The sequence below is a fragment of the Cavia porcellus genome, unplaced genomic scaffold (assembly GCF_034190915.1).
Source record: "Cavia porcellus strain 051 isolate PalLab524CR breed Dunkin Hartley unplaced genomic scaffold, mCavPor4.1 scaffold_4, whole genome shotgun sequence".
NCBI classification, from domain to species: Eukaryota; Metazoa; Chordata; class Mammalia; order Rodentia; family Caviidae; genus Cavia; species Cavia porcellus.
The window spans coordinates 106757805-106774565 of record NW_026947487.1 but is presented as its reverse complement, the minus strand read 5'-3'; the positions used below and the strand labels follow the sequence as shown (position 1 = coordinate 106774565).

Genomic DNA, 16761 nt, shown 5'->3' with positions numbered 1-16761 from the left:
AAACTGTTCATCGTTATCTGTATTATTGTTATCATTGTTATTCTGCAGGGATTCAATTTCTCAGACAATTGTGACTGTAAGGAGATAACTGTTCCCTGGTCACACTATATATTTCAAGTTGCATGCTATATAGATAAAATAATAAAATAAAATCTGGGGGCCGGGGATTTAGCTCAGCGGCATAAGTACCTGCCTTGCAAGCAGGCGGTCGTGAGTTCGATCCCCGGTACCGATAAAAATGAAAAAGACCAAAAATAAAATAAAATAAAATAAAATCTGAGCAGGGATATTTGGGGTCCCCAGAAGACAGGAGTCAACCAGTGTACAGTGGGATAATAGCAGGGTCACCAAAAAGAAAAACATTTCCTGTGCTTCCCTGGTAAGCCACATGGTCAAGCAATCCTTGAGCATCCTGCACAGAGGAGCTTAAGAGGCTCTGTACATAGCTCTAACTTTAGCTTTTAAATTATTGAGGTTTCATCAGAGGGATGGCAAGTCTAACTCTGTTCTGTTGAACCTTGTAACACAATCATTTTGTGATAATAAAAGTTGGGAAGAAAATTTGTTACCTTACTTTTTCTCATTAAAAGCACAGTTGGTACTTCACATCCATACATTTTGTATCTTTGGGTATACTCAATTAGGGGTCAGAAATGCAGTTACCCCTGTGTTGGCTGGTTCTGTATGGAACACATACAAACCTTTTCCTTGTCATTATTTCCTATGCAATACAATATAAGAACTACTCACACAGCACTTACGCAGTGTGAGGTATTATAAGTCATCTAGAGATTATTTAAAGTATACAGAAGGGTGTGCATAAGTTAGATGCAAATACTATCGATTTATATAACGGCCTTACACATCTACAGATTTTGTTGTCTGGTGGCGACTGCCCATCACATATCCCCAAAGATACTGAAGAACAACTGTACTTCATCAAATTCAGCTCTTTCCTAGTGAGAAGAGTGCTAATTCGCCAACAGAGCAAAGCAAAAGATGACTTTGAGCAGCATGCCCTAGAATCATTCAAGTCTAAGTTTTCAATTTCAGATGTCTTTCAATCAAAGATAAGGTTTTCATATTATCAGACAAGGCTGTGAACAGTAGCACTCCAAAATAATACAGCAAATAAAATAATGGCCAAGGCAAAATTAACTAAAGATCAAATAGGAAAAATTTTTTAAATCTCCCAAAAATATAAACTAAAATTTGACGTAAAAAAGGAAGTGCTGAAGGAGACACTGTTTTCAAACTATCAGGTTTAGAGACTCCCCAAAAGCCAGATTTCTTTGAGGATTAAGATCCACCAGAGATTTACAGATGTCACTCTCCTAGGACCTGGTCTCTGATCTAACATACCCAAGGACACAGAAATGTGCCTATAAGGCAGAACAAGCTTGAAGCATGGAAAAAGTTCAGTCAAGTAAAATAAAAAATGAATCACATTCAATTTCAGAGTAGCTTTAAGTTTCAAATCATGACCATACCCTCTCATGGCCCATCTTGCCCTACTTCTGGAGGTCTCTGGAGGTTCTTTAGCCAGTTCCCCAGGCCACCTGCTTCTTGGACTCTGCCCCCTTCAGTCCTGCAGCTCCATATATGGTCCCACAGCCTTTGTCTAGTCCTTTCCAAGTTCCGTATTCTGAGGTCAAATTCTCCAGTTCTGCGACACGAGCCCTTTCAGTAACATTTTGTACTCCTATATCTTTTTTTTAAACTGGTGTTTTATTTTCCATCAACCTCATTCCCATTTTGCTGAAATGTCTACAGAACAGCTCAAGACCACTTGATGGTGATTCCTACCTGCTCAGTGGCCTGGGCATTAGGGGCTTCAGACCAGCATTCTGAGCACTCCAGGCTTCGGTAGGGAACTGCTGGATGGGCACAGAGGGCACCTGGCAAGCCTTCAGACCAGTCTGCAACCTCAGGCTGAGCAGCAGTGAACTCAGGAGCTGGTGCAACTCATTCACCTGAAATTCCTCCTTGGTCACCGCTTTTTCAGCAACAGCAGTCTGTTCTTCCTTTCAGTCTCTTCAGGATCCCTGTAGAAGTAGAGAGAGCAGGCATGATTTCCCACAGGTGTTGACGGGAGATGGTGCCACACATGTGCAGCACTTCCCAGGCCAGCATCCACCACATCAGACCCACTGACTGAGCTCCCTTACGTTTGCCTAGGACTCGAGGTCCACATAATGCAGAGGAGAATCTGTGTTACACAGAGCAATGGTTGGCAGGTTGACATACTGGAATGTCAGTTGGCTGCCCTGGAATCAGTAATCACCAGAAGAAATGCTCTCAGAAGCTTGCCTGGATCTGGTTAGTGAAAGGTCCCAGGAGTGAAGCAGCCAGAGATAGGAGTAGCTTCAGTGGTAGCGGCAAACTCCAGCATAGCCCACTAGCCAGTGTTCCTAGAGGATATATCATCAGCAGGATTTTCAGTGGCAATTAGGGCTCCAGATTCCAGCAGAAGCTTCTCCCAGATCGGCTTCAGATTTATGATGTAGAGCCCATCACTTTTCCTATTGTAGATATACTGCTCCTCCTGGAAATCCAGGTTGGTGCCACCTAAATGGGTTCCTGCAGCAAGCAATTTGAGGACATCCTCCTTCATTTGCAGGACACCAAGGGCTCTAGACATTGTGAAAATTTCCCTTTAAGTTACTATGGGAATAAAAAAAAATGCCATTTGGAAGCAGCTCCCCTCCCTAGTAAGTGGCTGTGGTGTGGCAGACTGCGGCCCCTCCAGGGGGAGAACCACCAGTGTCTCCTGAGATCCACGCCATGTTGGAACTTAGGACGCTGGGAAACCAAGCAAGCAGCTCACCTCCCTGATAAGTGCCTGCAGTGTGGCAGACTGCAGCCCTTCCAGGGGGAGAACCACCAGCAGCTCCTGAGATCCATGCCATGTCAGAACTCATGACACTGTGAAACCAAGCAAGCAGCTCACCTCCTTGGTAAGTGGCTGCAGTGTGGCAGACTGTGGCCCTTCCAGGGGGAGAACCACCAGTGTCTCCTGAGATCCGTGCCATGTTGGAACTTAGGACACTGGAAAACCAAACAACCAGCCTGCCTCCCTGCTAAGCAATAGTGAACCTACTGGTGCACAGCCTAGAGTCAAACATCCCACTTCCCCTACCCATTTCCCCTGTCCACCCCCCCTACCCCACCCTCCGTTAGCAAATGGGAACCAGAAATCTGAGCATCTCCTGGGAGGTTGACCTAGCAAATAAGGGAGATTTCCTTCTACCATCTCTTTGAAGGCAAATATTTTTATTACTGTTTTGCTTTATTCTGATTAATGTACTGCTGTATTCAATATTCTGTTTTGATAAGTACTATAATGTTCTGTATTTCATTTTATTTTGATATATGTGATTGAAAGAACAACTATTTTAAAGATAACAAAATATACTGTGATACCTATTACTGTTATCCCGGTAACCTGCTGGGAATTTCTGTACCAATTTCACTACATGGTCTCAGTTGGCTTTATTGTCTTGTTCTGTTGTATTTTACTATTTTCAAAAAAAATAAATAAAAATGCCATTCGGACCCCTACTTGGGCAGCATGGAAAGCTACTGTTACATCTTTGTTCTTGTTGCTGTTCAGGTCTCCAGTTTCCTAAAGGCCATTCATGTACAGCTACTACTCACGGGTTCTCACAGCTTCATGCTTTACAACTCATCACTGAAAACACACTGATCATTATTTATCCTTTCCTGAGTGGTGAAGAGAAAAATTTATTTTTCCTTTGGAATGCAGGCAAGAGAAAAGAGTATGTATTTCTATGGTCCTGAACCATTATTTTACACTAGATTGTTTTTTGGATGAGAAGAAGCAGTTGTCTTTTGTGTTAGACCATTTTCTGTTCTTATAACAAAATACCCGAGGTTGGAAATGTTATAGAGAAAAAGAAGTTTATTTAGCTCACAGTTCTGGAGATTCAAAAGCAAGACTCCAGTAACTACTTTAGCTTCTGGTAAGGATCTTGTGTTGGATAGCATCATATGGCAAGGGGCTGTGCCAAAGAAGAGGAGTTAAAGAAGGTTCCAGGTTTGCTTATAACAACTCATTCTCAAGACAGTTCTATGAGACCTGGTGCATGCTCATGAGATAGTATTAATCCCTTCAGTGAGTGATATCCTGTCTGAGTACCTTGGACTGTGCCTCACATCTTAAAGGTTCTCGCCCTCAACACTGCCCCACTGGGGATCAAGAATCAACCTCAGGAACTTTCAGAACAATGTATATCTGAACCATAGCACGTTCTACATACCCTGTCCCTGAAAGGCTTTGCTTCCTCTCACAGACCTCAGTTAGCATTGTTGTCTACATCATCATCCAAGCTAGGAACCGGTGAGCCTTCTCCATCCTATCTTTTCCTCTTCTTCACCATTAGTATCTACATACACATCACCAAAATGGCTATGTTTGCTTCCCAAATGTTTTCAAATAGATTGCTTTCCCACCTTCAATAATATCCTGTCCAGGTTCAGGACTTCATCTGTTCTCATGTCTTTCCTCATTTATTGCTGCAACTCCCCACTTGGTCCTTCCACCATTATTCCTGTCCCCTTCAATCCACCCTCCAACATCTGCCCATGGCACAGTCAAACATAGCAGAAAGCTCCCTCAGTAACCCTCCCCTTATCTGTCTCATGCCACTTCCTCCATGGTGTGTTATGTTCTGGTTGCAGTAATGAGGTTGTGAGAGCAACCACTGTGCTTGACTTCAGCCCTGCTGGCCCTCTATGCATAGCCTGCCCTCTTGGCTCTGCCCATCCTGCTCCTCTGCTCCTCCACATAGATGCCATCTCCTCTATGGAGCTTCTCAGACTCATTATCCCTGTTAACCTAGATTGGGCCTCTCTTCTGCACCCCAAGATCAGTATAGATATCCTTTATCACTGATCTTATAGATTATATGTGCTTCATTTATTTAACCAGTTTGCAATCCATTGAAAGCAGTGACATCAACACCTGATCTGGTATGTAGTAGAAAGTCAATACTGAACTGAATCTGAATCAGTAGTCTACTGACACCTTAAAGTCCACATAGACAAAACTATATTCACTAAACTTACTCCCAAACTGTTCCTGAAATGGCACCACCCATTCATCTGAGGCAGAATGAGCTTTCTCTCTGCTCCTCATTCTTCTCAGTTAATCAGTGATAAATCCCTCACTAACATCTCTTGTGTCCTCTCTCGCTCTCTCCAAATTCAAGGTCACCATTGCAGTTACTTTGTGGTTCATCTTGATTGAACTGAGAAACACCTAGCCAATTAGTAAGGCACACTTCTGAGTATTTTGGTTAGCGTGCTTCCAGAGACAAATTTCAGGTGGGTCAGCCAACTGATGTGGGAGATTCGCCCTGAATGGGTGCCACCATCCAATAGAATGGGGGCCCATTGCAAGAAAGGCAGTAGGATGCCTTCTCATCCCCCTTCCCTGCTTTGCTCTGCCATTTCCTTGTGCCATGGTGCTTTGCCTCAATAGAAGCCCACAGCAATGGAACCAGTCAACTGTGGGCTAAAAACCTCCAAAACTGTGAGCCAGTTTTGACTTTTTCTGCTATTTTTCCACAGCAATGAAAAGCTGACTAACTCAGATTTGATTCACTGGTATCTCTGCCTGTCTTTTACTTAATTAACTCATCTCTCAAATGTTCAGGGACTGAACAGCAGGTAATTAAGGTTTCTGCAAAACTGAAATTAAAGTTCATTACTGTGTATATTACTGTTCAACATGGGTCCTAGGGAAGCTTTGGTCCACCACCACTACCACTCCCTCTTTACCACTCAGAGACCAGGCCAGCAGGTTCCACCTTCTTAGATCAGCTCACTCTAAACTGCACTGTCTCGTTCAGCAGCTGACAAACATTTATGGCCATTGAGTGCTTGAAATAGTGATAGTCTCCCCCATTGATTTTAATGCATTCTCTTTAGCAACCATCCATAGATCAGCCTTTTGAAATCATTGATGGAGATCAGCTTCAGAAACTGCAATAAACATTAACAAATAAATAAATTGATGAACATAAATTAAGTATATATATAAGCTATGGAGTGGAGAGAAAATATATGAATCACAGAAATTTGAAAGAAACCTAAATAAATTAAGATGAAATAAAGGCAGTTATAATAGGAAAAAAAGGATTATAGATTAAGGAAATTTTTAACTCTAAAAACTAAGTTTAGACAAAATTAACTATGAGATTATATCCAAATGCAGTCAATGTTTTTATTTTAGGAAGTAAAAACATATGAGACTCAAGAGAAAAAATACATAAAATCAGAAATCAAAATGTATATTTACATCATACTTTTTCACATCAGACATTAGGAGAAAATGGAGTAGTCTTCAAGACTCAGGAGAGAGCAGATATCAGAGAGTATCCAGCAGGCAAATTTTTCTGGACCTCTCTGATAAGTTGCATATTAGATTGACTCATATGCTTATAAGTTGTACATTTTGTTATATTATGTAAGTAATTTGTCAGCACAGCTGTGGGTATGGTGCCCCCAAATCAGAAGGATTAAGTGATTTTATAGCTTCTAAATGCTCAAAGAGTTTTCACTCTCAGATTTCTTTACCCTCACAATTTCCAGGACTCTAACAACAATCTTTTTGCCTTCTGGTAAAATACTAAGGAATCTGACTGGACAAGGGGTCTCCTGCAAATGATCCAGATCACGCTTTAGTAAAGCTCAGAGTTCAAAAATTTACCTATATATACTGAGATTCCAATTGGCTTCTATCTTAATCTTGAGCAGACTTCTAGGGGGAAAAAGTCCCTCTAACATACAGACAGTGTCATAGTTTATGTCAGTGGTCCCCAAACCTCATGCAATTATGTGTTTGTCTAGCACTCATATTGGTGGTGTGAGTGCTACACCCGCCTAGGGGTGAAGCTAGGATATGATGTAACAGCAGGAGGAAGGTGTGTGTGTGTCTCTCTCTGGCTGGTACAGGCCTTGTTATTTGCAGCCAGCAATGAAAGGTTTCCCACCATGCCACCCTGCTGCTTGGAACCAACTGAGTATGGACTGAAACCTCCAAGAGTTGTAAGAAATAAACCTTCCCTTCTCTAACTTTAGGCATCAGGTATTTTGCTCAACAACAAGTAAAAAGTTACTAAGGTAGAATTTGATAACAGGGAAATGGGGTCATTGCTCTGATTATATGTGACCATGTGGTTCAAGAACCTTTGGAAATAGCTTGTGGGAAGTTTGGGAAGGCTTGGAGATGTTGCTTGAAAGAGTGGCATTGGAACAGCTTAGGCTGTTGTTCTGTAGGGCAGATTCTGGTCAGAACTCAGGAGACCAAAAGGATGATAGAAAGCCTGCCAGTAAACACCAGACTTGGGAGGTTTCTGCTGGGAAGAAGGACTGCATTGGTTGTTGGACTCTAGACCATGTGTGTTATGGATTAGCAGAAAGTTTATCTGCATTTTGCTCATGTCTAGAGACTTTGTCTGAGATTGAGATTCAGGGCAGAGGATTTATTAATCTGGCAAAGGAAATTTCAAGGCAGTTGGAGATAGTGTCAGTGGCATGGCTATTATTGGATGTTTTTTTAACGAGATTTATATTGCAAATTAAGAACAAAGAACCCAGCAGGATAGTTTAAAATACTGTGAGTTTGGCCAGAATAAAAACTCCAGTAAAGTTGTGGATTGTAAAAACAGAGTGGACACTTTGATTGTTGAGAAGGAACACAGAAATAAAAAAGATGGCCAGGTGGTATCCCAAGAAGCAGTGTGTCTCCATACTTTGCAGCCTCAAAACTGCAAAAGTGAAAGACTTTGCTCAGAGGAGAAAGCTGCAGAGAACCATTCTCCAGAATGGTGATGGAGGCCACGTGCTATTCCAAATTGGTGGCAGCCATATGAGGTCTATCACTACAACCTATCTCTTAAAATATCAGCAGCCAAAATATCTCTCAAAATGGCAGCAGCCAGATGAGGTTCCAAACCTCATGCAATTATGCGCTTGTGATTGATTAATTGTCTAGCACTCAGACTGGTGATGTGAATGCTACACCTGTCTAGGGGTGGAGCCAGGATAGGATGTAACAGCAAGAGAAAGGTGTGTCTCTCTCTCTCTTACTAGTGTGCACCTTGCTGTTTGCAGCCAACCATGAAAGGTGGCCCACCATGCCACCCTGCCACTTGGAGCCAACTGAGTATGGACTGAAAGAGTTGTAAGAAATAAGCCTTCCTTTCCCTAACTTTGGGCATCAGGTATTTTGTCTCAACAACAAGTAAAAAGTAGCCAAGACAGACAGATAATTGAAAGAAAGAAAGAAAGAAAGAAAGAAAGAAAGAAAGAAAGAGGGAGGGAGGAAGGGGGAAAGAGGCAGGAGAGAGAGAGAGAGAGAGAGAGAGAGAGAGAGAGAGAGAGAGAGAGAGAGAGAAAAGCATTAGGAAAAACAGAAAAGATGCAAGCACAAAAATATGTTAAAGCCTAGTTAAAGAGCTCAAAGACAGACCTACAATGCATAATGGCTGAACAAATCTCTGTTTCTCACTCTCATAATGTTTTGAGTGATTGTTGAGTGTTTGAGTGTTCATGTCTCTACCATATGGGAATTAAGGACCAAATTTCCTTTTTTTTCATTTTATTTTTTTATTTTAAAGAGGGTAAGATTGAACAAAACAAAACAGAACAGATCATAAGGAAATAATTGTAAGAAACACAGATTTCAAAGCAAGTTCACTGGAGATCTTCACTGTCTATCTTATTGTCTCTAGTTTTCTTCCAAATAGTTGTCCCCATCTTCACACACATTGAATATGTACTGAACATTATAGAACTAATCAAGTCATTACAGGATGATGAAGGCTTTTTAGGTCTTCAAGACCTGACATTGGGGAAGTCAATAATGACTACCATAATGTCTCTCATTAGGTAGTAGCTGCCCTTATCTTTACGTATGCTGAAATTGAACATAAGAGACTCGATTAATATCACTCTGAACAGTGAATAATAGTATTGCAAGGTTTTATATCATAATGCTATAGAATTAGCACTGGGTTTCTTAGGTCTCTTCTTCAGAGTATCTGTTCATTACACCATGCATTATATAATCTGTTCCTATAAACAGTTTAGAAATTCTCCCCATATGTGAATCTCTACATGTATATCTATCCTTTCTGTATTATAGGGAAAAACAGATCATAGCAAGGCAGCAAAACAAATTTCTAGAAAAACATGAAATGAAAAAGACATATAAAACCACAATATTAGGTGATATACAGTAGTTACTATGCCTTCTCTTGTTATTTTCAATAGAATTGTCATATTCAATTCAAATTCAATAGAATTGTCATCATCAGGCATAATATAATTGAACATAGCATTACATAGCTATTTTAATAAAAACACAACTTTGGAGACATTGTAGGACTTCAAAAGCAGTTAATAATCAAACTGGAATGGGTATCTTACTACATCTTGTCATCTTCAGAGTTGTTGCCTCTGCTCTTAGACTTGATACTATCAAGCATACCAAATTCAAATAAAATCAGTCAAGGCAAAACAGTGGTCTAACAAACCAGCTTCAAGTAAGATCAGTCACAGTAAGATAATGTAAGTAATACAGGGTTTCAGTTTAAGTTAATAAGAAATTAAGTATAGTTACCATGGTATAGCTTGCTATTTTTGGGATAGCTGTCTGTGCCCACAAATCTAGTATGAGTACGCAGACTAAAACAAAATAAAATCAAACTAAACAGATCGATAAGACTACTATGACTTTTAAATCCTGATACACTATTAACAATGTCCTCTGTCTTCCTTTATAGGCAATTCCTCACCTTTCCCCTTCTCAGGATGCTTTGTATATTTTGGGACCCACTAACTCTTTTAGTTTTTAGATAAGGGGTCAATCCATTATCTATCCGAGTGTTGCTGAACCTTTTTACCCCTGAGGTTGATCTTGAGCTGTACTCCTTTACTTGCTAAAATCACAAGGGTTTCCTTCCTTCCAGCTGTGCAGTTCTACACTGCACAAAAGTGTCATATCTTTCCAAGCTATCTGAGGCTGCTGGACGAGTTGTCCCTATTTCTCTCTGGTTTCCTGTCACATAGAGCATCATTTTCTCATCTTTGACTTTCAGATTATTAACCCTCTTTCAGGTTGAGTATATTTCCTATTCAGAGCTTCTTGATGGATCCCACCTCCTAATCTACTCTGCCTGTGCTTCTTTTTGTTAGTGTATCAAGGCTATCTATATAAAAGATTATAGCCTACCTTCTCTGGCTCATCTCTGCTATTCTATTTTTCTGCTATTATTTGTCCACTTTTCTCCTTCATTCAACTGTCTGTCCTGTTCATTGAGGTCTCTCTGCCACTGTTGCTGGAATCCTCATATTTTTTCCTCTTTCTCTCTCTGGAATGTCCTTCAGTATCTTTTGTAGGGTTGGATTGGTGGCCATGAACTCCCACAGTTCCTCCTTGTCTTGGAAACATCTAATTTCTCCATTAATTTTGAGAGAGGGTTTTTCAGAGTACATCAATCTGGGTTGGAGGTTACTTTCTTTCAGGGCTTGAACTATTTCCCCCCAGGCTCTTCTCAATTTGAGAGTTTGTGGTGATAGGTCTGCCATTATTTTGATGATTTTTCCTTTGTAGGTGGTCTGCTTCTTTTCTCTGGCCACTTTTAATATTCTGTTCTTCTGGTGGATTTCTGGGACCTTGGTTATTATATGTCTGGGTGTAGATCTGTTTTGGTTGGAGTTGGTTGGAGTTCTGTAGGCCTCATTTATCTGGATATCATTTCCTTTTCCCATGCTTAGGAAGTTTTCCTTAATTATATCTGTGAATAGTCTTTGTAGTTCATTTGTGGTTACTCCTGCTTCTTTGCTCATGTTTTTTATTCTTAAGTTATAAATCCTCTTGTCATCTTCTAGCCTTTGAATAGTTTCTTCCTGGTTCCTTGTTATTTTTAAGAGATATTTTCTTTCAGGATCACACATTATAAATCTCTCTTCAAGTTTCAAAAGGCTAACTTTAGTTTCTGTCAAAGCATTTTGCCAGCTTTCAATGGAGTTTTTAGTTTCCTGCTAATCTCTTTGGATCTGTTTCATGTAACCTAGATTTTGTTTATATTCTTTAACAAAGGTTTCTCTTCCTTTTCTAGGTTCCTCCAGTCTTCCATCTGTGTCTTCTGGAGAGGGATTTAGCATTTCTTTAATTAATCTTTTTATATCTTGCCTCACTTGGATTAGAATTTGTTTTAAGTTCGTCTATGAGGTCACAAAGGTATTTCTTTATGTCCGCTGATGTTGTAGCTAATATTGCATGATTGCTGCACTGGTTCTCTTCTGTATTTACCTCTCCTGAACTTATTTTCCCAGGATCAGAGGCTAGAGGTTTTTTTCTCATTTCTATCTCTTGTCTTGTTTCTGGTTTCTTTCAGACAGGTGTGTCGTGGAGATCTCAGGCCTTTTCCGTATTGCTTACAGTTTTTCTGAAGTGTGCTGACTGAGGTTTTGCTACCCTCTCCAATTTGCTGTTATCTGAGGTGCACACAGGGACGATGCAGGCTAGCCCCTCACCTCTGAGCCAGTCAACCGGCAAGTGCCTTCAGCAATTTAGCCTGTGCTTTGCGGACATCACAGGGTCGGGATAGTTTCTTCCCTGGCTTTTGAGTCCCAACCAGGGGCATGGCTCAGCCCAAGCAGATCCCACCAGTCCTCTCTGGGTCAGGGGTGGCTGACTGATGCCACCGTGGCACCGGGCTCTGCCCCACTCCAAGATATCATCCAGCCAGCAACACCTGTGGTGAAACCCAATTTCTAGCACTCACCGTGAACTATTACAGTTCTCCACCTTGGCTCCACTCTATGCTGCCCTGTGTCCTCCTGCCAAGGGCCCAGGGACTCACCAACTCCCATTATCGGCAGCCATGGCTTCAACGTGACCTTGAGTCGCCCAACTCCATGGTGCTCCCAACACAGCACAGGACCGGTCTCAGTGAGCACATCAGGCTCCAGCCCTCCACCCGCATTTTTCCTTCCTCTTCTTATTTTTCTTTTTCCTTCAGTTTCCTTCTGGGTTCATGAGAGTGCCTCTCCACTTGTCTGGCCCTCTCCATGTTGTCAAATTCCAGTGTCTGAGCTATTTTTCCAGAGAGGCTGTTTTTCCAGTTACCTAGCAAGCTGCCATCTTCTCTCAATCCCCCCAATTTCCTCTTCATCTCATGGATGTAAAAGTGCTGGAAAATATAGTCCCTGGATGAGCACAAACCTCCCAAATGCAACTCTCTGGATGGAACATGAGGGCAGCTGTTAGTTTTGCTTCACTGTCGCACCTCACAGGCCCCAGGGTGTCCCAGGTCCCACAGACAGCCTCTCTAGAATACATTCCTATAAAATCCTCCCTGGAGGGCCCTTCCCAATGGAATCGTTTCCTTCTCGTTATTAGCTGGGGTTATGTTTGTTCAAGTGGTTCTTCAAAACTAAGCAACTAATACAGCAGCACAATTTGTAGTAGCCAAATCTTGGAAACGACTCAAATGCCATCAACTGAGGAATGGATAAAAAAAGATATGTACTTTTATGCAATGGAGTACTTCTCAGCTATAAAGAAGGATCACATTGAGGCTTTTATAGGTAAAAGATGCAACCTGAGACCATACTCAAAAGGAAAATTAATCAAACTCACACGTGTAAATAAAGTATTGTCCCCCTCCAGGGCCCCTCTTCCTGAGGACATGCAAGCACCCAGCATCCCCCTGCAGTGTCCTGATGATTGTTCAGGTGACCTTGTAGAGGAGGCTTGAGATTCAGGACATCTGAAGTGGGGGCTCAAATCCTCCAATGTGCACCCTGGGGAGCTATTCGTCCCTTTCTGAACTCAAGTGTCTTGGGACAGGATTTTGGGCTACCCTGCTCCTGTGGACTTTGCTCCCATGGCCTGAGTCTGGGGCAGGAGGGAATGAAGCACTTGGGGACACAAACACTCAGCTGTTGACAATGGGGGTGGCAGTGAAAACATGAGGAAGGGGCAGGCTGTGTGGACAGACATGGATGCAGAACAGGATGGGGGCTTAGGGAATAAATTTGGAAGGTAGAGGAGCCAGGTGACCCCTCTGCCTCAGCTTATGGGATGTGAGACTAAATGAGTAGTTAAAATCAAGACCAGAGAGGGTACAAGAGGTGTCTGCTGACATTGGGCATAGCCAAGTGATGGGGAAACTAGGGAAGGAGCCCAAGGGGTGTGCAGGTGGGCAGCAGCTGTGAGGGGAGATAGCATGTTGGCTTCTAAGAGGAATGGGGACCCCTTCAGGTCACGGGCTTGCACTGCTGGCCCTGTTCCTACTATTGGCACTTAAACCCTGGGAGACATGCATGCCTGGAGCTCCCTGGTGGCCCAGCCTCCTGCTCACAAAGCCTCCGCCAGAAGGGTGAGGGGCACCATGGAGGCCTCTTTGTGCCCCCACTCCGAATGCCGGCTGTCACCCACATCATGTGGCCTTGGGCTCTGAGGTTCTGAGCTTGACAAAGGGAAAGAGTGCCAGAAGGAGCTGGGAATATGGGACCACTATGAGGGAAGAAGGGCTTTCACAGTGTCCCAGCCCAGGCCACACACTGCACCACTCCAGGCGGTGCCCTCCACATGGGGATCTATGCAGCTTTGTGATGTGGCTGCTCTGAGCCTAGAGTCCCCGCCCTGTGCCCTCTGCTGAGCCAGCAATGATCCCCTAGGAGTCCTGTCTCCCTGACTACTGGGCAGGCAGGTCTTTGGGGGAGAGCAGACTATTTAGCACTTTTGCTCCTCTCTCTCTGCCTGTCTCTCTGGCCTGGGATGTTTCCTGAAGGAGCCCATGGTGGGCAGGGAGAGGGAGTGGGCAAAGCCCAAAGGCCCCACAGAGCAGGAGGAGATGCCACTGGCTCTGGTGCAGATTGTCACATTAGTGGCTGGATTAGTACAGAACTTCCTGCAGTGGGTAGAGACAAGCAGGGGCACAGCCACCTCTTGCAGGTGTTCCACAGGGCAGGGTGAGGAGTCAGCATTCATAGTACCCAACCTGCCAGTGCTCACCTCCCATTGGTCTCAAGTGTGTCTGGTGTTCCCCAGCCTGTGGTGGCATATAGTATCCCCATGGAAAGCCCTCATCCTCACTGGGCAGGCACATGGCAGACGCTCTCTGTGAGCAGCGGGCATGCATGGCCAGCTTCATGAGTGATGTCACTTGAGATGGTGAACAGGGTGGAATCAGGGTTGCCCAAAACCTGAGGGTGATAACACAAGCCCAGTGAGGCCTTAGGGGAGGCCAGGTCTGTGCATCTCCTGGGGTCAAGCTCCTATCCCCAAACTCCTGTCCCTGGGCCTGGTACCTTGTGATCTTCATTACCTGCGTTGCCTCCTCATCAGAGCCCTGGTCAAACTGAGCAGCTACCACCATGTGGGGGGTCCCGGCCCAAAGACAGGAGGGGTTGGGGACAGGATGGGGTCACTGATCTCCACTAGGTCCACCCAGCATGTGTGCCACCTGATCACCTGACCCTGTATTGCATCACAGTGAACACCCAGTCTGGGGTGACAAGAGCTCCCTTGAAGAAGGGAACACGTTTTTTCCTAGGGTCAGAAGAAGGGAGGATGACAGCTGCCACCTGGGCAGCACCCCAGCATCTCCACATCACCTGCAGGAACACCTGCCAGGGTCAGGAGCCAGGGCCATTGTCCTCACCATTGAAGATCCTGGCCAGGCCACTCAGCATGGGGTGAATAGCAGGGACCCCACATCCTGGGCAGGGAGGGTGGAAGCCAAGGTTGACTTCAGGGCCTCCAGGTGCCACCTCCTCTCCCCAGCTTCCTCCCATCCACACCCAGAACAGCTCCCCTGCCCCTTCCTCTGAGAGGTCAGTCCCGACTCCTGCCCAGCTCTGGAGTCTGCAGTGTGACATTTGCTAGGCACAGGGATGCAGGGGACTTGCTCTCCTGTCCCCTCAGCATGGACAAATGGAGGGAGGTGGCAGCAGGGAGACCCAGATCTGTGGCTGTGGCCCCAGGTCCTAGATTCAGTTGCTGGGCTGGCTCAGCCACTAAGTTCAGAGACTGTTGCCTCATCCAGGAAATGGAGATCCCACAGTTGCTCCCCACCTCAGGTGGGTTTAAGGACATGGGACAGATGAGCAGGGGAAGTGCTTGTTCTGTTCCTGGCACGCAGTATGTGCTCAATGAACAGGGGTGTAAGTGGACACCAAGACACCGCTGCCTGCAAGGTCATCGCTGACTGTTCAGAGCATTTATTGTCCTCTAGGCAGGTCCTCCTTGTCCCCTTCACAGGGTGCAAGGCCTGGCACAGCTAGGAGTGTCTGCCTCCTCCCCTAGGTCTCAGCTCTGCTGGGTGCGAGGCTCAGGAATGAGGTGACAATGCTGCATTCTGTGGTAGCTTCAGTGCCTGAGCAGGAGAACATGGTCGGGTGCCATCTTCCCCGGGTCACCACTGTGGATACCTTGGCTCAAATAGGGGACAGTGACTGTGCTCAAAGGGCAAGAAGAGCAGCCTTCTTGCCTCTGACCACCGAGCACCTCCCAAGGACAGTGCCCAGCACGTCCAGTCCCAGAGAAACCAGAGGCAGCCCATGGAGCTGCAGCCACGGGAGTGCAGGCACCTGCCTGGGTTCCCCACTATACACACCCTCTATGCCAGGTGTTACTTGAGATCTTGAGGCCATGATCCCTCCAAGGCCAGGTACCCAAGCACACAGAATGTACCAGAGCAGGTCTGGCACCACAGCCTGGGATGGCAGCAGCTGTGGCCCACAGCTGAGCCCAGGACCAAGGGCAGAGGTCAAGCTTTTCTCTGCATCCCCCTTCTGAGCCCAGCCTTGTGTCTCATGTTCTGGAGACATGAAATTTGTTTGCTGTTGGCTGTTCAGAAGCCCCTGGGCAGTGAGGTCAAGCAGGGAGCAGCTTGGAGAGCTGACTTTGCCATGTGGCCTTAAGAGAGTCTAGGGAGGCTCAGGGAAGACTCCAGCACACTCTGTGGCTGTCACTTGGACTGGAACAGAGTGACTTGCAGGGCCCAGCTGCCCATTCACAGCTGGGCCCCTGGAGTTGGGCCACAGACATTCAGGGACCCTGCGGTTAGCCCATGACACCTGCCTGAGTTGGGTGTGGTGGCCTATGCCTGTAATACCAGAACTTAGGAGGCTGAGGCAGGAGGATTATTGCCAGTTCCAGGTCAGGCTGGGCTACACGGTGAGCTCAAAGCCAGCCTGGACTTCATAGCAAGATTCTGTCTCAAAAATAAAATCTGACAGAGGTTGGAGTCACTCAGGAAATGTAGGTACAGGGAGACCTGGTTCTTGGCTTGGAATACAGGGTGGGACCTCTCCCAACAGCTAGAATGTAGGTAGCAGGATGATATTTGGGGTGGAAGCTTCCAGATGCAGGGCAAGCTCCCAAGATGGCCCAGGACATTGATACTCCATGGCCAGGTTTCATTTCCATTGCACTGGAACTAGAATGTTCTGGTGAGAAAACTGTGGAGATGTGGGCAGGGCACTCACCCTCTTTGACCCACTTCTCTCTCTGCAGTTAGGAAGTTTTAATGTCTGGATCCCACTTGACAAAGTCCATTCTGAGACCACTAGGAACAGATCTCACACATAATCCACACTGTTGCCCTTTGTATTTGTCTTGAACAAATTTCCTGTTCATGCCCTGTGCTCATTTTTGGAGAGTATCTATGACAGAGACTGACTGTAAAGCCGAATGCAGTGAGGGTGGCCCTTCCC

The 16761-nt window shown here is 44.8% G+C and overlaps 1 pseudogene; it reads right to left on the bottom strand.

Moving 5' to 3' along the window:
* Window positions 1-656: 656 nt before the first annotated feature.
* Window positions 657-2641, bottom strand: LOC100719610 (small ribosomal subunit protein uS2-like; annotated as a pseudogene).
* Between the last annotated feature and the right edge of the window lie 14120 nt (window positions 2642-16761).